Consider the following 22234-nt stretch of genomic DNA (forward strand, 5'->3'; position numbering starts at 1 on the left):
CATTGGAGATTTGCAAATATAGATTAAGCACATGTAAATATATGGTGCACCTAGATTTGAAAATTGGGTCTTACTTATCATGTATTAGCTATGATATATATGACTTTAACAACCGAAATATAGTGCACTTAGTGTGGGAATCGGCAGAGAATAATATTTTGTTCCTCCTACCCTTTGTCTTGTCTGTTTAGGCTGTTAGGCCCAGATTATCAAAGGGATTTGGATGCCTAATTCCCACTGATTTCAATAGGAGTTAGGTGCCTTAAATACCATTTTTAAGGATCTGGGTGTTAGCTCTCTTGCGGCAGGGACTGTCTCTCACTACATGTGTACAGTGCCTAGCACAGTCAGCCCTGATTTCCACTGAGGCTTCTAGGTCCTGTTGTAATAAAAATAATAATAATCTCTACTATACATACAAATCATACATCTGATATATTTGCATAGTTTTCCTCGGTATTCCATTTTTAGCTTAGTTCCTGTTTCAAGTTAGAGAGTTATTATTTGTGATAATACCAGCCATTGAATGTGCGATATCCTTTGAGCTACAGGTACTTTTTAATAGTCTGCCTAGGCTGCAGCTTGGCTTTCTTTTGACTGCCAAACATAGCTATGTAAAGGAAAATATGATGGTGATGGAACTTAATAAATCTACATAAAAATATGCCGTTTGTTATGGATTGTATGTATATAGTGTCTGTAGATATGTATCACATTGTTGGTCTAGTAAGATAAACTTACTTCATAATTCCTATATTTTGAAAGCCCTATAATATAACCCAGTGGTTACTGAAGGATCAACATTTTGGAGATATCAGCCTTTCATACTGTGAAAACCGAGCAGTTAGAAATTCTGCTAGAAGAACAGAAGCAAGAGGGGAAATATAAGATTGACTTGCTCTCTTATCTCACAACACCTCTTATTTGTTTCAGTTCATCTTCTGTTTGATTTGAAGTTTGTTGCATTAGTGTGTTTGTGTTTTTTAGTGTTTTCTCTGTCCCTGAGACTCCTGTGAAAATGAGATATGGCATCTTGTTCATACAATCCTGAGCAAAATATTTTCAGTGAAATTCTTTTCATATGATTAGAACAGCACTACTATTATCTCAGTACAGAAATGATGTCGTGTGTCATTCTTCAGTGGAGCTGTATGGACCTTTGTGTGCATATGTGACTAAGAAGTTTCTCCATTAATGAATCCTTCTTTTTTCTGAATAGTGATTATATTGTTTCATCTCTAATGGCCTGATCCCACGAACACGTATATATGCACTGCCTTAACTTTAAACTGTTAAGCAGTCCCATTGACTTTAGTGGCTCTACTCATATGAGTCAACTTATACAAATGTGTAAGCGCCTGCAGGATCAGGGGTTAAAACTGTACTTAGGAGAAGACAATATTCTGTCTTATGAGAAAAGAAGGAAACCAAAATTAGACTGTCCCGTGTCACCATCTGAATTTAGTATGTGAGGATGGGGAGAGGGAGAATCAGAAAAAGAAAAAGGGTCTGAATCCTTCTGAGCAGAGACCAAAACCACTGAGTTCAGATTATAAAGAGATGTGTGGTTTTAGGCTATATTAACTACAATATGACTGAAGTCAGCTAACTTCGAGCAAGTACTGTGATTCTGGAGTTTCAGTGGAGCACACATTAATAACATTTGATAACAAAGAGCAGAACTGAGAAGGGGATATAGGTTAGCGTTAAAAAAATTTACTGGGCTAAATTCAGTTCTCAGTTACACTGGTGTAAATCTGGATTAACTATGTGAAGTTCAAAATAGTGATTCCTTATTTACACTGGTGTAACTGACAGCAGAATCTGGCTGAGTGAATTTATTTTAGATACTCTGATGCTGAATCTACCCCCGCAGATACCATGTCCCACAGTTATGTCTTTTACCTGCTAATTCCAATAGGTATGTCACTGTATGTCATTTATCTAGGAAATCTTTCCCCTTCTATAGTAAATACTCCCATTATAGAGCATGCAAGTAAGCTTTGCAGAACAGAGCACTAAAGAATGCCAGAAACAGCGATATCATGGGTCAAATTCTACTGTTGTTTACACCTGTATAATTCCACCAGGTTTACACTGGTGGAACTGGGAGCTAAATTTGTCCCTCTACTTGTATTACACATTTCTCTTTCTTGTGAGCAAAATCCACAGAAAAGTCAAATACCCATGTGGAGTTTATTTTAGATTGCTTTCTTCTTTGTTTTCTGAAGCAGAGAATATGGATGAAATAGAAGAGAAGCTTATGTAGACAGTGGGGAGATAAAGGAGGGGAAGAGCAATGTGATTGGGTCTCCAGGGTGCAACCTGGACTGTGGGACCACTAAGCCCCCCTTACCCACCAACCTGGGTTGCCTCTCACACTGTGATGCTGTTGCTAAGCCACCACCTCTGGCAGGTACTGCACTTACACAGACATCCAAAGGCAGGGACGCACGCAGCAGAGTTACATGAATGATCTCTCAGCCACTCGTGAACCATCAATAGGGAGGCTCCAGCCAGTTCCCCCCAGCTCCCTAGCCTTGCGCTCCAGAACTGTTCTGTCATGCCCTGATCGGAACCCTGACCAGTGTAAATTCATTACCCAGTCCACCTCTCCCTCGATCTGGAGGGGACACACACTAGCCTTTGTAAACTGAGCTGAGATTTCCCAAGCACTTCAACCAAAACGCACTGTTATAGGTAAAACATAAAACAGATTTATTAACTCCAGAAAGATACATTTTAAAGTGATTATAAGGAACAGGCATAGAAGTAAAAGTTGATTACTTAAGAAATAATATAAATTTGCAGTCTTGAGTTCTATAAACTAAACAGGATTTGAATCAAGCAGTGTCTCACCCTGACAGATGGTACCCACAGTTCACAGATCCTCAGTACACAGGCTGGAACTGCCTTCCAGCCCACGAACCACCCTTTCCCAGTTCAAAGTCTTTGACCTCCAGAAATGTTTCCAGGTATTGAGTTGGGGACAGGGGTGGGGGGAGAGGGGATAGACCAAGTGATGATGTCACTTCCCCTCTTTTATAGTTTCTCCTAGCTTGCTGGAAAGATCTTTTGCTGTGACATAGGGATCCGCCCCCTTTGGTCAAGCAGTCTCCATTGTCTACGAGCTTGCTCTGAGAAGTCTTCTGGGATGGCCACTGGGAAACTGGATTCCCTTTAATGGGCCATCAGCACGTCTGGCTACTCCATTGTTGAACATGAAAGGCTCGTTGTGGATGTTCCCAAACTCATAACATATTTCAGGAACATTTAGAGCAATACTTTCTAACGTCACATATAATGATAGCACACACAATCCGACAGGCTATTAATGTTCAACAGATCAAGACTTGTAAAATGATACCTCACAAGGCATACTTTGTACAAAACATATCATAATTATCTGACAGGTAAACATGGGGGTTTCAGGGTGCAGCTCTGAGGTACAGAGTGTCACAGCGAGATAATTGGAAATACTGATATCACTGATGAAGAATTCACTGATGAATCACAAGTTCTGAGGAGGCTTTGAACTGAGCAGCCAGACCAAGGAAGCAGGAGCATGACAGAAACACTCAAAAGTTGAATAGTCAACTAAAAACCAAAGTGAAATCACAAACACACATCCATAGACCCTGAAGAAATCAAACAAGATTCAAACCATACCCTCAAAGCTCCTCTCAGTTTGGGCCAGAGATTTTCATAACAGTATTTCAATTCTTTTAAAATATATATACAAATACAGCCTGGCTAAATGGACTAAAACCATCTCTTTCATGATAATGTATAAAATATGTTAATGGTTAACTGGTTTTGGTAGAGAGAAGGGGCCTGCATCTTATCTTCCTGATATGCTAAAATTGAGTAAAGCAGGAAAAAAGTCTTGAAAAACTGAAAGCAGCCTCTGCTGATGATTGGAAAGCACGCAAAGGAAATGTTATCAGGTATGGCTGCTATACCCTTAAACACTATTTTTTATTGTAGCATTAGCAATTTATGGTTTACCAGTGGGATTTCCAAGCCCTCCTTCTATTTACACAGTAGATATGTATTGTAAGGCAAAATACCTCAGGTTACATTTATTAATTCCAATGGAGTTAACTCTCATATATCATTTTGTAAAACCAGGCATGCAAAATATTATTGACACCCACAATGTATTCGGAAATTACAGAAAAAAAAATCAAACTGAATTATTGTCCTCTACAGCTATTAATATTTGAAATAATTACATTGAAGTGCTATCCCCTTCACTGTTAACTTGTGTTACACGCTATAGTTAACTTTCAGTGCCAATTTAAGGAATTTATTTAAATCAACACAATGAACTAACTTAATCTTTGGTGTAATGTAATTAAAGTAAATGTAATTACACCAGAGCCAAATTTGGTGTGCTGTGTTGAGGTTCTCTTTCCAACTTTGCAGATGGAGATGTACTTAGCTTGCTAAAGTTATCCATAAAACTTTTAAAATATTTTGTGGAATATGAGCAAAGAAATATCTGAAACCACAAACAAATCTGGGACTGCTAATGCAGTGCTTGCTTTTTGTAATGTAGCCATGGCTTGGATATTCCTGTACTTTAACAGGATGAAATGAAGAAATACGGTAGCGTTGATTAACAGTAAAGCCAACTGATTGACTGCATTTGTGGTTCGTTAAAAAAAAATATTGAGACCAAATAACCAAACAGCCAATTTATTGATTAAAAATCATTAACAGTACAATACAGAGTTAATACAGTACCAATCCTTCTGGGAAGCAGTTTCTTGCAGTGCTGTTCAGTTCACCGTATTCAAAAGGTGTGCTCCCAAAACTTCCCAAACCACTTACATTTATAGCATGCTTGCTTACAAGTTAGAAAGAACTTTATATATCACCTAAGATCCAACCCACCAGTTTGTACCAGTTCCTTAACTTATTGTTCTGTACCTTTCCTTATCTCTGTTTTGAATGCTACATTTCAAACTGGTTGCCCAGGAGGGTACCTGTACTGGGACATGGAACAAATATATCTTGCCTTTGACAGGCTTTATATTTGCTAATGCCAAATAGCTTTGTAGAGCATTGTGGGATATAGATCTCTTGACATAAGTTAGCAAAGTGGACAGAATTGTGGGAAAGAAATAATATAACTTAGTTAACATAACTGCTCACATGCTAGGTATAATAGAATATTAATATGGTATGCCCTACACCTAACATATATGAATTAGGTAACAGTAGTTAATTGTACTGGAATTTAACATAATTGGAAGCAAAGTAATATTTTTAGGAGAATATTTGCATGTTTCTACCTTTTCATTTTCCATTAGATTTCCCAGTGCTACTTTTCAATACTTATTTTAAAAACTACTTATCTTGTAAATGTTTTTCTTGTTATTGTGTATGGTTTATTATTTAGATAGCACAAAACTGTGTTAGACACTCGAAGAACAACTAAACAGACAAAATCCCTGCAATGATGCAACAAAACCAAGTTATTGAGTGGGTTGTGATGTTCAGCACTCACTTTGTTAGTTCATGTGTGTGCGCTCTCTCTCTTTCACACACACACACATATGGCTGGATTTGAAAGAGAGGGAGGAAGCATTGCAAACTAAATCAGGAAATGGGTTCTATATAAGATGCCACACAGCCAAGAATGGGAGGTGGAAAGCTCAGTTAATCATGCATTTTGCATGGCAATAGGATACATGAAAAGAGACGAGGGCAGAGAGGTAGGAAAGAGTCAGCTTATATAGAGCTTTGAAGCCAAGAATCAGGAGTTTAAATTTGATATAGAGAAAGTGAAGGGAGGGGAGTGAAGAGATTTTAATAGAGACTGGACATGGTCTCACCTATACTTCCGTGTTCTTCCACTTCTGCTCACTCTGTAGCAATATCAGTTCAGGGCTTTTCTCCAGATACTCATTTTTAGCTCTAACTATACCAGTTAATTTTGCCAATTAGTTAAGAATAGGAATGCCTGAAGGACTAGATGCCTCTGGGGATTAGTAACAGGATATGTGGAGCCTTTCAACTCCTGCTGTGGGTTACAGCATCATACCCATCCCAGTTCATTAGTGACTGAAAGATTTTACCATCTGATCGTTGTTTGGGTGGTCTGCGCTGGTTTGGTGGCCTCAGTTCACATCAGAAAAAACACCAACAAATCTTCTGCTGGATAGCAACTTTGCAGCAGTCTCAGCCGAGACGCAAAGTAAAACCTTGGCCCCACTGAGACCCATGGCAATACTCCGACTGAATGGAGCAGGATTTTACCCCAACGACTGAATGGGAAAGAGAGCTGGAACTAGCCTTTCATCCCTAGAAGCAGTCCTTCTAGGCCAAGTTCAAGGAACATTGGCAGGGAAGTACAGGGAAGCTTGTTCTGCTGCTACCTTTGCTGTTGATAAATGCAGTCTGTTAATCCACATATTTCATGAGAATTGAATTCAAACAAAGAATATACAAGGATAAAAATCCTGTCCTTTTCTTGGATTTTGTGGCCCAGTGAAGAGAGCAAACTGATTGATTTAAAATTAAAAAAGAAGCAAGTGAAACTTGAGAGCTTAGCCAATTTTACATTCATTATGCATGTGGAGGTGCCATATGCAAAAAGGAACTACACTTCTGATTAGTTAAAGGAATGCTAAAAGCTTCAAGAGGTCTATCATTGTGTGGACATAACCCTCAGTGCTAGTGGTCAGAGCGTCTCTATGACCTTATTGATGTGAAAGACATTTAAACATTGGTTGTTTAAAAATGGAATGAAACTAATTGAAGAAACAGAAGGCCACTGTCCCATAACTCTCTATCATCAGTGGATATTGGACACATACAAACTATACAATGGCCTCACCTCACAGGAAGAAATAGATACTTTTTACACAGGAGCTAGAAAAAGCATATTAAGAATTAAAGCAAATATTTGAAAGAGAGTTGAAAATACTATTAATCTAAATAAATAAAACCCACAATGTTTTCCTTCAATTTTATGGTGACAGTGTAGCTGCTGATGGTCGATAGTGGACAGAATTTTCCTTCGATCTGCATTGAGAATTTTGACACCACCATTCTGCTAGGAGAGCAGAATATTAGAGTCAAGACATCCTGTGAAACTCTCAAAAGAGAACTTTTGCCCATTGTGCCACAAATAAATACATGTGCCACCCAAGAGCTAATAAAAGAATGACACAGTTTAATCACCAGCTCTTTCTTTGGTTTAGAAGATATGAAGTGCTCAAAAAAAAAAAGGCAACCAAATGATACCAGCGATTTGTGAGATAAAATGTTAAAGAAGTTAAATATATGTAGCCTAAGGAAAAAATAATGCAGTAGAATATGATGGGATAAATATTGAATCTCTTACTTGGTTTTTACTCAAGCCTTACTCAGGTGAACTCCCATGACTTCAGTGAGAGTTTGCCTAAGGACTGACTAAAAACCAAGGGATTTGGAACCAAAACCAACTATAAATAAAAGTTAATGATTTGAACTGGCTGGAAAACAGCCCTCCCAAAATACATTTAATTAAATTTTCTTTTGTTTGTTTTTCATCAAAAGTTTGAACTTTAGAAAAACAAATTCTGACCAGTCTAGTAATGATGTAAGAGAGAAAAAAAGACTGTTCACACTGGACAGTGATAGTAAATCAAGGAACAATTGGGCATAAGTACAAAAGAGAGACGTTTAGGGACAAATTCACTGGTAAACTCGAAGTACAAAATGGCCATAAACCCAGTTTTAATAGCTCAGGTATTAACCAAGTTTACACTATTTTGTATCGCAGAGCAATGCAAAGCAGTTGGAGCATACCAGTGAATATGACTCTTTGGGTATGTCTACACTATGAAATTTGGTCAAATTTATAGAAGTCGGTTTTTTAGAAATCGGTTTTATATATTCGAGTGTGTGTGTCCCCACAGAAAATGCTCTAAGTGCATTAAGTGCATTAACTCGGCGGAGTGCTTCCACAGTACCGAGGCAAGCGTCGACTTCCGGAGTGTTGCACTGTGGTAGCTATCCCACAGTTCCAGCAGTCTCCACTGCCCATTGGAATTCTGGGTTGAGATCCCAATGCCTGATGGGGCTAAAACATTGTCGTGGGTGGTTCTGGGTACATGTCGTCAGGCCCCCCTTCCCTCCCTCCCTCTGTGAAAGAAAGGGCAGACAATCGTTTTGCGCCTTTTTTCCTGAGTTACCCGTGCAGACGCCATACCACGGCAAGCATGGAGCCCACTCATCTCACTGTCACCGTATGTCTCCTGGGTGCTGGCAGACGTGATACTGCATTGCTACACAGCAGCAGCAACCCCTTGCCTTGTGGCAGCAGACTGTACAGTAGGACTGGTAGCCGTCATCGTCATGTCCGAGGTGCTCCTGGTCGCCTCTGTGAGGTCGATCAGGAGCGCCTGGGCAGACATGGGCGCAGGGACTAAATTTGGAGTGACTTGATCAGGTCATTCTCTTTAGTCCTGCAGTCAGTCCTATTGAACCATCTTATGGTGAGCAGGCAGGCGATACGGATTGCTAGCAGTCCTCTTGTACCATCTTCTGCCGAGCAGCCATGAGATGTGGATGGCATGCAGTCCTTCTGCACTGTCTGCTGCCAGCCAAAGATGTAAAAGATAGATGGAGTGGATCAAAACAAGAAATAGACCAGATTTGTTTTGTACTCATTTGCAACCCCCCCCACCCCCTGTCTAGGGGATTCATTCCTCTAGGTCACACTGCAGTCACTCACAGAGAAGGTGCAGTGAGGTAAATCTAGTCATGTATCAATCAGAGGCCAGACCAACCTGCTTGTTCCAATAAGAACAATAACTTAGGTGCACCATTTCTTATTGGAACCCTCCGTGAAGTCCTGCCTGAAATACTCCTTGATGTAAAGCCACCCCCTTTGTTGATTTTAACTCCCTGTAAGCCAACCCTGTAAGCCATGTTGTCAGTCGCCCCTCCCTGCGTCAGAGCAACGGCAGACAATCATGCACCTGAGTTGAGAGTGCTGTCCAGAGCAGTCACAATGGAGCACTCTGGGATAGCTCCCGGAGGCCAATACCGTCGAATTGTGTCCTCAGTACCCCAAATTCGACCCGGCAAGGCCGATTTAAGCGCTAATCCACTTGTCAGGGGTGGAGTAAGGAAATCGATTTTGAAGAGCCCTTCAAGTCGAAATAAAGGGCTTCATCGTGTGGACTGGTGCAGGTTTACATCGATTTAACGCTGCTAAATTTAATGTAAAGTCCTAGTGTAGACCAGGGCTTTATGTGGGTAATAGGGGAGCACTTTCTTTTGGTAAGGACAACAACACTACAGTCATGTGTAAATGAGACAATGATGAATAAGTACCACTGTGGTTTTCTTTTCTTTTAAAAAAAATATAATTGTGTAAATTTCAGTTCTGTTAAAGTGATGGGATCGATAAAACTGTCAAGAATTTATGTAGTTGAGTCAGGTGCTGTGCAATCTTCCCCACGCAGCTCTGTTAGTGCAGATCATTCTATTTCAGTCCCATGCTCCTGAGTAAAGACCGCCTGGCATGTAAATCTTTGCCAAGCTGTATGCAAAAGTTTGAGATAGACAAATGTCCAAAAGGACCAGACTGAGGCCCCCAACCCATTTATTTTCATTTGTGACTTCAGACAAATCTGAATCCAGATCGCCACATGTGAAAGCCTTATGCATCAAAACACTGTAACCCATTACCAAGTCTTTAATGCTCATTCATATTTTTAAAGCTTAATTTAATTGTGTCCCTTGCTTTCCATAACTTCTTAAATATCTGTCAGCTTCCTTTAACCCATGAATAAAGTTTATCTCCTTTTCTTGAATGGTTAAAATATATTCCAAATCTTAACTTTCATTAGTTACTACAGATTACAAATCTGTTACAAATCACAGATTTACCAATAATTTCCATTGTACTTGCAATAAATATATTATTTATGGTTTTAGATTTTTGATCCATTGGTATTTGTCCTATATTACAGACCATTTTGGTCAGTACTATGCAAAACACCCGCAATATCATTTCCACTTCCTGTAAGAAATAAAATTTTATACCATCTTGTTGTTAATTAAGGGCCAGATTCTGCTACTCTTACTTAACATTGACTAGTAACTTACATGGTTAGTAGCACCATTGAAATGAGGGTGGCAGAATCTGGGTCTAAGCAATTTGGGATCCAGTATTGACTGCACAGTACATGTTTCTTAGTTCACCCCACAAAACTGTAGAAACTACTATCACGGATACCTGTGAGTTATGCAACAGTGAGAGAATTGGTGCACACTTGGTACACCAAACATCTAGGTGTCTAATATGCACTACCAAAAATTATTGAAAACCTGTTATACTGTGGGCTTTTAAACAACAGTTACTATTATTTTGTGATCCCTATAGGTAAAAACAAACTACAACTTGTGCACTTACATTCTGAATACGTTTTTAGCTTCTGTCTACCATCCATTTCCATACCTTTAAATGCTTAAGGTTTTAAACATTAGCTTTCCTTAGTATACATACAGTACATAGCGGCACCCCTTAATGTTGGTATATATTTGGTAATGTTGGTAAATAAAATGGGGGGCCTTGATGTGGTTCAAAGGGAATGGAAACTTCTACTGTGTCCATTGACAAGCTTCTCCACAGCATGGCAAAAGGCCCCAGCAGCCGTGGCCAACAGAGCTGGCTCCTCTGCTTCCCTCCTCACAGGCCATGTTGTAGGGACATGTCAGGAGATGTGTCAGGGCAGGGAGAGGGAGTGGTTGGAGCAGGATGTGCTCTGGCTGTCCTCAGCAACAATACCCAGCTGTCATCTCTAACATGCACTGTGACTGAGACTGGGGCAGTCTTAGGGAGCTGTATCTGGCTCCTTGACAGAGCCCTGGCACCTCTCATATACACACATACATTTCACTGTACCCAATGTAAGATGAGTGCAATAGAGAATCTGGCTCTGTAAAGCTAAATTATCAATTATTTCAGGTTATCTGGTGTGAATTGTCAAAACTATTAAATAAAAACATGCCAGTTATTTGTACAAAAATACAGCTTTTGCATTGGGGAAAAAAATCATGGAAACACTTAAGGTCATTAATTTTCCCATGATGTTTGACTGAGCATGTGATCTTTTGGCCAGGAAAATTCTTGAAGTTCTGTAGTTAGTAACACTTCTCCAAGAGACTGTCATAATCTTACTTTAGACACTGAGTCACAGATGTTTACTAAATCATCATCACACACTCTGGTTTCTAAGAATTACACAGGAATGGGTTCACTTAGACTCATTTTTTGAATGGCCTTTTCTGATAGCAGACACCCCGTATATAAATCCCCCCATGCATTTTCCTTCAGTTTGTTCACATTATAATGCTTGATTAATTGATTCCACTGAAGAGAATGCACCAAGTGACGTTCATATGGAAAGAATAAGCAGCTGGACACATGTTCACTTTCCCTCACAGCCTTGTTAGTTAATTTTGGCATATGATTTCACACAAACTTCAGTACCAAAGTGTAATCACAACCATATCTTGCGGAATATAGATAATACTCTCATAGTTGATGCAGGTGTGAAATAAATGTAATTTGGGGCCAAATTCTTGTCCCAGTGAAGTATGTAAGAGCTTTACCTTTGACTTCAGTGGGACCAGGATTTAGCCATAGTGATGCCCTCTTTAAAAGTACAGACTTTTCTTGCTTAGTTCCAATGGAACTCAGCAGGGTGATTTTCATAATGCACATCAGATATGTATTTTTATTCCTGCAGACTTAAAAAAAGAAAAATAAACAGATTAAGATTGAGGAAAGTTTGTTGGCTGATGTTCTGAATCACTCATTTTGAATATAATTTGACTGAAAACTGTGGTTTGTGCTTTTTAAAGGAAATTATGTCACTAAGATTCAAGAGGCTAGTTGTATACTGCTAACAGATTTTCTTTTTTTTTTTTTAAGTCCAAAATTGAAAGAAGGCAAAGCCCATAGTACTTTCATACTAGTTTCCTGTTTTCCATTTCTTCTGTAGGAGGTAGGCCCTCCTTCCCTCTCTTTTTTAGTTTTCTCAGAAGACTGGTAATGGCATATCATATTCTCTACATCGCAAGTTAGAGTTCAATCCATGCCATTAGTCACTGAAAATCACTTGCCTCTGCTTCAGAAAAGGATTAGACATTGATATGAATAATAATATCTTCATTTATGGTAGCTGGGATAAGAATGTATATGTGATAACCCACATGCTTCAGGACATAAGCTAACCCCTAAGTACAGGGGCAAAGAAGACTCTTTTCCATATTATTGCATAACTATCTACTATGTGGTTTTAACCATTCTTCTGAAGCACATGATACTGCTACTCTGAGACAGAATATTGGACTAGATGGACAATTGGCCATTCCTATGAAGACAGGTTGGTGACTTGAGGAAAGTGCAGGTCTAATTCCTAATGGACAGGGAACAACCTTATTTAAATCAGAATCACACCAGTAATTAGCAAATGCATCTGAGAAGCTAAAAAGACCATAACACTTAATGTACCCTCACACGCCTTACAAGTGATTCTTGCAGGGCAGCATAGAGAAGTGGGCACTGCTTCTACCCTGCTAGAACTCTTCTATCTAGAACTCTTTCACTCTCTAGAACTGTCCGTCACCTTTCAGGAGCGCTAACACCCATTTTTACCTCAGATCTCAATATCTGCTTTCTATACGCTGTGTTAGAGAGCCTATGTTGTACTGAATAAGTACTGTAGACAGTTTATCCCTGTGCACATGGCATTTAAGAGTCAAGACTCATGTTCGGAAATTAAATGCGGTGAGTGAATTTTGCTGGATCATATTTTGTAAGGACTATATTAGCTGGAATTTACCTTGATCTTGACTGAAGGAGAGGACATCTATTTCTGTATTTTTCTGACACCCCTCCTACCACCCCACAAAAAAAAGGAAAACATTTTAATCACATTAATTATAACATGATTTTGTATGTCAAGGAAAGGTTCCATTAAAAAAGAGTTTCTCTTAAAAGAACCCATAAAAGTATTACAAAATGTTTCAACTCAAGCTAGATCTCTATTACTGGAGTGGAGAGTCGCATTACGGCTTAAATGGTACCTATTTGAAAGAGAACACCCCTTTCTATTTTGTCTTCACAATTTACTACATTGACTATATTGTTCTGAAAGATGCAAAACCCTGGACAGGGTAATTTTGATTTTGAAATAACAGGAATATGAAGGATTACACTTAACAAGTTTTCCCTGTTAGCATTTGAGACTCAAATGAAAAAAAAAATCTCCCTTTCCCCTTTAAATAATTCTTTCTCTGCTTGTAAAATGGCAAGGAAAATACAGTAAAACCAAGGGAGAACTAACATTAAGAACGTTCATCTATATTACACACACACACACACACACACATATATGCAAAAGCCCATCTTCAATGTCGTCATGGTCGACATTACAAAAACACAGGCCAGAGCTACATCAACACCACAACAGTTCATTGATGCAGATTATGTCCTTAACAATTCAGCCTGAATTTGGGTTAGTGGGGAGCCATATTGGGTAATTCCAGCTCTTTCATTTACAGCAGAAGTGTGTAAGCTGCACTGTCACTTAGAATGGCACAGACCGCTCCCATCAGTACACCTGACCAGCTGTGCAGATTGATATGGAAGGGAAGCAAGATCCTAGTCCACCTTCTCCATGCTCTGTTTGTGATGTTTTACACCCCAGGGAGAAGAATTTTGAACTGTTTTATGCATAGCTAGTACAAAGGAACCACAAAGCATAAGCCCCACTTCTAAAAAAAGAACCCTGGCTCAGCCTGTTTGTGAGTGGCTTGGGGCGGTAAGAGGCATTGTCAGGATGTTCCTACACTACTATTATTCCATTGCTGCCACAATGTTCATAGAGACCATGGAAGCCTGGGTGCAAGTTGGATGAGCCTTCGGGGCTGCTTTAACCCAAAGCCAGCCTGTATTATAAATAAAGTTAAAGACATTAGGAATCCAGTGATTGATGTAGTATTTTGGTGTATATTCAATTTGATTCATAAATTAAATTCCCAAAGTCATCTGAATTGTTTTCTTTAAAACACATGAGCATTTAAGATCAACCTATTAGAAGTCTGCACTGGGTTTAGGTTGTCAGTTGCATTTAGTATGAAATGGAATGTTGTATGAGACCTGGCAACCAAATAATGAAGGTATTGCCAACCTGGTAAGTTTGATACAAGATATCTGATCTTTTTATTAAGTGTTAGAAAAGAGACAGCAAACTTCAAACAGAGCATATTGCTAGTCCTTGTGTGTGTCAGATCAAAAATACAGAAAGTTATAGGTCTCAGTATATAAATAACATCTTTTAAAATTATTTAACAAAAAAAGAAGGATGGCTAAAATAATTTGTGCAAATTGCTTGACAGTATATTTTCTTTTAGGAAAATCTGGGAATAAAAGCAACATTTATGTAAACTAAGCAGATGTTTATGATTAGTTCTTAGTTAACATCGCCCAGCTGGCTAAGGACGATTTTATGGAAGGGAGAGCATTGCAGAATGCCACATGTTTATATAAATCATGAATATGGCAGTCATGATACTGGGGCAAAAGTGCTACATTTCCCATTGTAGGTAACCTCTTCAAATCACACCATATAACACTAGAATAGACTTTACTCCCCAACACAGTATCTGTTTCCAGTTTCCTGCAATGAGTTGATGTGTATCATTATGCATAAACCAGTATTCTTTGGCTTAAATGTTGCAATGTAATATATACCACTATATATAATGCAAATGTCCATTATGGTACTTTGTGCTAGAATCAGTAGGTACTGAAATATTAGATGCATGTCTTTGTAATTGTATTTGATAAAAATATATTCCTTTGAAAGCTATAGATTTATTGATATGCTGATTTAAATATAATTTGCTGCGGGTAACCAGTAATTTTAGTAATATAATATTTCTTCTAAATTCATCCATTAATTCAACAGTTGCATTCTGAGTCTGTCATTTTATAATTATATTCTTCATTTCTGAATTAACATATTGAAACATACCTTTACAACTAGAATATTTTTCATCTGATTTTATGAGCTTGTTCCTAACCTCAGGTAGTGTACCTAGCGTGAAAAATCGCTTTCCATGCTTGTGCTCACATGTTCAGTGATGTGTTTTTCAAGACACCTAGCCCTCTTGTTGCAGGTTACAGATTGAGGGCAAAATTTTCTCCTCTGGTCTGCACTGCAGGATCGCAGTTGCATATTACACACTTGGGCACTCACTTTGCAAACATTTATGCGCATGCTTAACTTGACTCACATGAGTAGTCACCCTATACAATAGAACGTATATGCACAAGCATGGAAAATGTCTGCAGGATAAGGCTTTGTTCCTTGCATAGAAGTCCCCTAGACATCAATTAGAAAGCGGTGAACATAAGGAATGCAGAATACACAATACAGGTCTGCCTTATATATCAAAATAGGAAAAAATACACCCTATATTCTTAGAGGATTGTAAGTTCACTGCCTATGGTGCTATGAAACAAAAACCAATATTTTAAATACCAAGGCTGAGGGTTGGAAGACTAGGTAACAATGTTTTTAAAATGTGGGACACGATGCAAAATGTATCTTCCCCATTGTGCTCATTTGTGTCCTTAAAATAGGTATTTTCATGCTTGTTGGTCAATTGCATGTACAATTAACTGATATGCATATGCAAACAACCATTTTTGTATACATTGCATCTGCCTTTCAAAATTCTAGCCATAAGGCTTTGAAGTTATGACACAGGACATTTTGAAGGCTTTTATATAAAATATGTTTGTTCATAGTGTATAGTAAACCTTAAATCCAAAAATGGTGCAGTGCTTTGGGGACACTGCATGTTCATGTGTCTTTGTGGCACGCTTGTTTGTTTGTTGGGTTTTTTACATTTAATTGTTACTTCTAAAAATGATTAAAAATCAATAACATTTGCATCTAAATATGTGGGAATAAAACCCAATCCAATGCCCACTGAAGTCTTACAATTGACTTCAGTTGGTACCGGATCTTGTCCGTAGTATTTTGGTTCTGTTCCTAGCTCAGCCCCTGACTCACAATTTTACTTTGGGCAAGTCACTAATCTCCCCATGCCTCAGTTTGCACATCTGTAAAATGAGGATAATAATATTTCTTTACAAAGCTGTTTGGGAGACTATGATGAAAGTAACTGGAAACATGCAAAGTATTGTTAGGGGTGTGCAGAAAGAAGAGAGGAAAAGGGGGATCTTTATCTTGTTGTCTGAAGTGAAGGTTTTTACAATTCCTAGTGTTGTTTTTTCTATATTTGTCTTAAGATTTGCATTGGTCCCTTTCAAGTAAAGCTGAGGAAAATTTTCATTAGCTAACTTAAATCAAGACTCTAATTTTTCCCATGACAAATACAGTTGTGATTGTCACTTTTGTAATACATTCATTTGGGTTGTGAGATATCTTTCCAAGGACTTTGTATGAGACACATTAATGTAGGAGATATTAAATGTGGAAGTTTATTGGATTACAATTTAAATAAAATGCTTCAAGCAGATTTTGGGGGGATTTTTAAATAGCAAAAAGCAAGAAGAAAGGAAAAAAAACACTCGCTTTTTCCTTTATTGAAAGCTGAGCTTTTTTTTTTTCCAGTAGTTTGTTATTCATTCCCCAGATTTCATGCACACAGAAGCACTCCAAAATGTTCTGGTTTATGAACTTGGACACCAGACGTGCTGCAAAATAGTTTAGAAAATTAAGAAAATTCCAGAGAAATGAAGACACCAAGCACCTCTTTCTGCTTCTCAAAATCTCACAGTATGCAATACATGAGTGAGCAGCTTTGTACATAGCGGAGTATGAACAAACCAGGTAGGGAGCCATGGACAAAGAAATCACCCTGTTAGAGCTCAGTACTGTGTCCATAGCTACACCCATAGTCTGAGTAAACTACTCCAGTTTAAAAAGCTACTGCTACTTTCTGAATTACTGCTAGGCACAGTATAGTATTTCATTAGTGTGATCATTGTCTAAAGAGCTGTTCCTGTTCAAAGGTATTTCACAGTACTTCTGCCACCAGAGAAAGGTATCATCTAAAACAGGGGACTTAGAGCCAATAGCATCTGAGTTTCTGAAATGGACACAGACTTTGTGGTATTTTGCCAATCATGTTTCCTCTAAGCCTTAGTTTTCCCATATATAAAATGGGGATGATACTTACCTACCTCATGTATACGTAGCAACGATTAACTAGTCATTGTTGTAAAGGATAAGTCAAAGCTGAGAAACAGGGACATGCTGGCTTTTGTGCATATGAAGTTAGGAAAAAGAATAACAGATACGGAACAAAATGTCCAACTTTGTATAAAGAAGAATATTTTTTTCTTTCTTCTTTGCTTTTTTGTTTTAGCAATTCCAAAAAAATTGCTTGAAGTGTTTTATTTAGCTCATAATCCACTAGCATCCACAATTAATATTTGTATATAAATGTGCCTCACATTAAGGCACTGGAAAGCTATGATCATTGTATGTCATCCAGCATTCAGGGCCTCTCTCCTGTACTCAGATCACAAGCGACACTCCCATTGAAACTAAAAATATTTTTCCAGCTCTGCAATTCTGTAGTGATGGTGTCTGGACTCTGGAAATAGACTAAGAAATGTTGGTGTGTTTCTGTTACAAAGAGTTTACAAAGCTAGTCTTTGAGAGTGTGTGTGGAAATGAGACTTGTGAAAGGCATTTTGACCTTTCAATCTCCCTGTGTTTAGCCAGTGTGTGTCAAAAACGTCCTATAAAAATTATCTTTTAAAAAAGTTGATATGAATAACAGATACTGTCTGTTTTGTGGGGGAGGGAAGGATGAGTGTACAGTACTATGATTCTACTCTGCACCTCTGAACCAAGAGTTGAACATCGGAACTCCCATATCTGATCAGAACAGTGGTCCTTCATGCTAAATAATATAGTGCAAAGTAATGGTATTATGAAAATATAAAAACATACAAGTGGTAGAGAATAAAAAGAATGAGACTGATCTATATTCTTATCAAGTGAAGTGCGTAATAATATGACACTCAGTACTAAAATACTACTGGACTAGACCTTGTCTAGCAGGTAACAATAAGTGAACTCCAGCCCTTCCCACTGTGCATTCACAGAAGATGTTTGCTGTTCTGCTAAAGAGTCAGCACATCATAGTTTATTAATTTAACTGGGGTAAATACACCCTTCCCTTCAAACACAGCACTGCACTGGTTTATAGTACAAGTTAAACAAGTTTATTAACAAAAGAGCAGGGATTAAGTGATACCAAGAAAAAGAGATAAAGGTAGAGATGGGTACAAGCAAATAAAAGTGAAAACACATCTCAAAGTCTAAAACTTAATCTAGCAAGATAGAAGGCTTGGCTACACTTGCAAGTTAGAGCGCATTAAATCAGCCCTGGGTGCTCCAGCTTCTGAGGTGTCCACACTGGCAAGGCACGTAGAGCGCCCGGATTCTGTGGCTGGAGCGCCCCTGGTAATCCACCTCAACGAGAAGCATAGAGCTTGCTGCGCCCCAGTTGGAGTCCCGCAGTGCCAGTGTGGAGGCCCTGGTCTATTAATGCGCTCTGATCGGCTTCCAGGAAGTGTCCCACAATGCCTGTTCTAGCCACTCTGGTCATCACTTTGAACTCTACTGCCTTGCCCTCAGGTGACCAACTGTCAGACCCACCATTTAAGTTCTCTGGGAATTTTGAAAGTCCCCTTCCTGTTTGTTCAGCTAGGCATGGAGTGCTCTCAGCACATCTTTCCAGATGACCATGCCTCCATGTCCCAGGCGATCCCCAGTATGGAGCAATGGTGAGGTGCTGGACCTCATCAGTGTTTGTGGGGAGGAAGCTGTCCAGTCCCAGCTGCACTCCAGCCGTAGGAATTACGATACCTATGGGCAGATATCAAGGGCCATGATGGAAAGGGGCCAGGACTGGGATGCACTGCAGTGCAGGGTTAAAGTGAGGGAACTGTGGAATGCCTACCACAAAGCGCAGGAGGCAAACTGCCACTCCGGTGCTGCCCCCATGACCTGCTGGTGCTACAAAGAGCTGGAAAAGATACTTGAGAGCGACCCCACCTCCACTCCGAAGACCAACATGGACACTTCAGAGCCCATGGCAGCCCAGGTGCAACAAGGCAAGAGAAGGAAAGCGGAAATGAGGATGCTGAGGAGGAGGGAGGCCCAGAGCCAGAGGACGGCATGGCATCCCTAGATGCACGCAGCCAGGAGCTGTTTTCAAGCCAGGAGGAAGGTAACCAGTTGCAGTGGATGGTGCTTGGGGAAGAACAAACAGCAGAAGAGGTGCCAGGTAAGCGGCTTTTATTTTGGAAAGGGAGTTGTTCAGTGCGGTCTGTTGGGGCTAGGAGGGTTGCAGAAAGAAGGGTTAGGGCTGTGTGTGCATGCATAGATGCGGAATAGGGCATTGATGTGCAGCCTCAGTGATCTCTTCAAAGGTCTCGTGCAGCAGCGGGGCAATCCGCTTGCGTAGGTTCCTTGGCAGAGCTACTGTGCTCCTTGTCAGAGTAAGGCTAACATATCAACGCGACTGTGCCATGAGAGGTGGGGGGACCACTGCTGCACACAGGCAAACTGCATAAGGGCCAGGTTGGAAGCTGCATTGTTGCAGAAGACTCTCCCTTGCTTCCCAGGTCACCCTCAACAGCAAGATATCTTCCAGGACAAGCCCATTCCATGGAAAATGTAGGGACAGTGTTGAGTATAGGGGCCTCCTGCAGCTGTTGGCTCTCCCCAAGGCACAGAACCCCAGAGCACAGTACGGCCCTGGAACAATCAGTCCCCCCTGCCCTTGTGCTTACTCACCATTTTGGGGCTCTTGTGGGTTATGTGCACTCACCTTGGCACAGGCAGTTTGTGCTATTGTGTGCACTGTGCTTGTCTATAAGTTCGGCCGAATCATTGCTCTGCCTAGTGTTAACAATTCTGCCTCTGTTAAATGTTGTACTTTGGCTTTACAGATGCAACCTTGAAAGCCCAGCCATGCTTGTTATCAACAGCTGAAAGGCTGCAAAGACTCAGGAAGTGGCCATGAAGAAGCAAGGAGGACCTTCTATGTGAAGTCCTGCAGCAGACCCTTACTGAAAATAAAAAAGTACAGGAGTGGCGGGAGACCGAAAGGAGGGTCAACCAGGAGAATGCGGATCGCTGGCAACAAACCACGGAGTGGTTCCTAAGCATAATGGAGTGCCAAGTGGACTCAATGCAGGCCCTCATAGCATACAGAGCAGATCCGTGCCCCCTCTCCCCCGCAGCCCTTGTCCCAAAACTCTTTCCCTTGTGGCCCCATATCACCGCCAACCCACTTTCCCCATCTGGTGTCTTATTGACACCAGCTGCCTCCAACACCTTTAGCATCATTGCCCAGCCTTGCAAACTATGGCCCTTACCCACTGCACTCAACCCCCATCACCATGCAGTTTAGCTAGCCTGAAGTGCACCACCCATTTTGCGGCACTCCAGACAGGAAGGCTGAGTATGATAACAGGACATACACAAATCTGTGATTGTTCCGTTCCCCACCCACCCCCTTCCTTCCTCCCTCAAAGCACAGATGTGTTGTGCCATGTGTGTTTCTCCAGCAGTTGTGTTTATTTTCAATAAATGAATTTTTTGGTTTTGGAAACATTCTTTATTGCATTAAGTAAAAGATAGGATAGCCCAGGAAAGCAACAGGCACTGCTAGTCAATGCCTACTAGCATTGGAACCACTGCACTTCACTCCTGTGCAGGGCACCAAACATTACAAGTGACTTTCAGCATCAAATTGCTCCCTCAAGGTATCCCTAATCCTTATGGCCCCACACTGGACCCCTTTAATAGCCTTGGTCTCTGGCTGTTCAAATCAGCCTCCAGGCATTCAACCTCAGCGGTCCATACCTGAGTGAAGCTTTCACCCTTCCTTTCACAAATGTTATGGAGGGTACAGCATGCGTCTATAACCGTAGGGATGTTGTCATCGGCCAGGTCAAGCTTCCCATACAGACAGCACCAGCGGCCCTTTAAACAGCCAAAAGCACAATCAACAGTCATTCTGCACCGACTCAGCCTGTTGTTGAACCGCTCCTTGCTGCCATCAAGGCTCCCTGTGTATGGTTTTGTGAGCCATGGCATTAAAGGGTATGCAGGGTCTCCAAGGATCACAATGGGCATTTCAACTTCTCCTATGGTGATCTTCTGATCTGGGAAGAAAGTCCCGGCATTCATCTTTCCAGACCACCCTGTGTTAATGTCCGTGAAATGCCCACGGTGATCCACAAGCGGCTGGAGAACCATCGAGAAATACCCCTTCCAATTTATGTACTCGGAGGCTAGGTGGTCTGGTGCCAGAATTGGAATCTGCATGCCATCTATCTCCCCTCCGCAGTTTGGAAAACCCATTTGTGCAAAGCCATCCACAATGTCGTGCGCGTTGCCCAGAGTCACGGTTCTTCTGAGCAGGATGCAACTGATGGCCCTGCACACTTGCATCAACACGATTCCAACAGTAGACTTGCCCACTCCGAACTGGTTAACGACCGATCAGTAGCTATCTGGAGTAGCCAGCTTCCAGATTGCAATCGCCACACACTTCTCCACTGCCAGGGCAGCTCTCAATCTTGTGTCCTTGCACCGCAGGGTGGGGGCGAGCTCAGCACACAGTCCCATGAAAGTGGCTTTCCTCATCCGAACGTTCTGCAGTCACTGCTCATCATCCCAGACTTGCATGACAATGTGATCCCACCACTCAGTGCTTGTTTCTCGAGCCCAAAAGCTGCGTTCTATGATGGTGAGCATATCCGTGAATGCCACAAGCAATCTCATATCGTATGCATTATCCGTGTTGACATCATCATCGGACTCCTAACTGACACTTTGTAGCTTAAGGAGTAACTTGACTGCAAGTTGTGATGTGCTGGCGAGACCCATCAACATATTCCTCAGCAGTTCAGGATCCATTCCCGCAGACTGAAAGGGAAGACAGAGCATGCAGTACAAAGACCATTGAAAGATGGCGCCAAAGGTGGACGGAAGCACACGTATTGCTGGGATACGAACCGATTCATCACGGGGCATTGGGGCAGGACCCAGGATGCCCCGTGCCCCCCTCCTCCTTCCCACAAGCCTCAGCACCAGAATGGAAAGAGGTGCTCTGTGGGATAGCTGCCCATAATGCACCACTCCAAATACCG

This window comes from Chelonia mydas, chromosome 4, assembly GCF_015237465.2.
Source record: "Chelonia mydas isolate rCheMyd1 chromosome 4, rCheMyd1.pri.v2, whole genome shotgun sequence".
NCBI classification, from domain to species: domain Eukaryota; kingdom Metazoa; phylum Chordata; order Testudines; family Cheloniidae; genus Chelonia; species Chelonia mydas.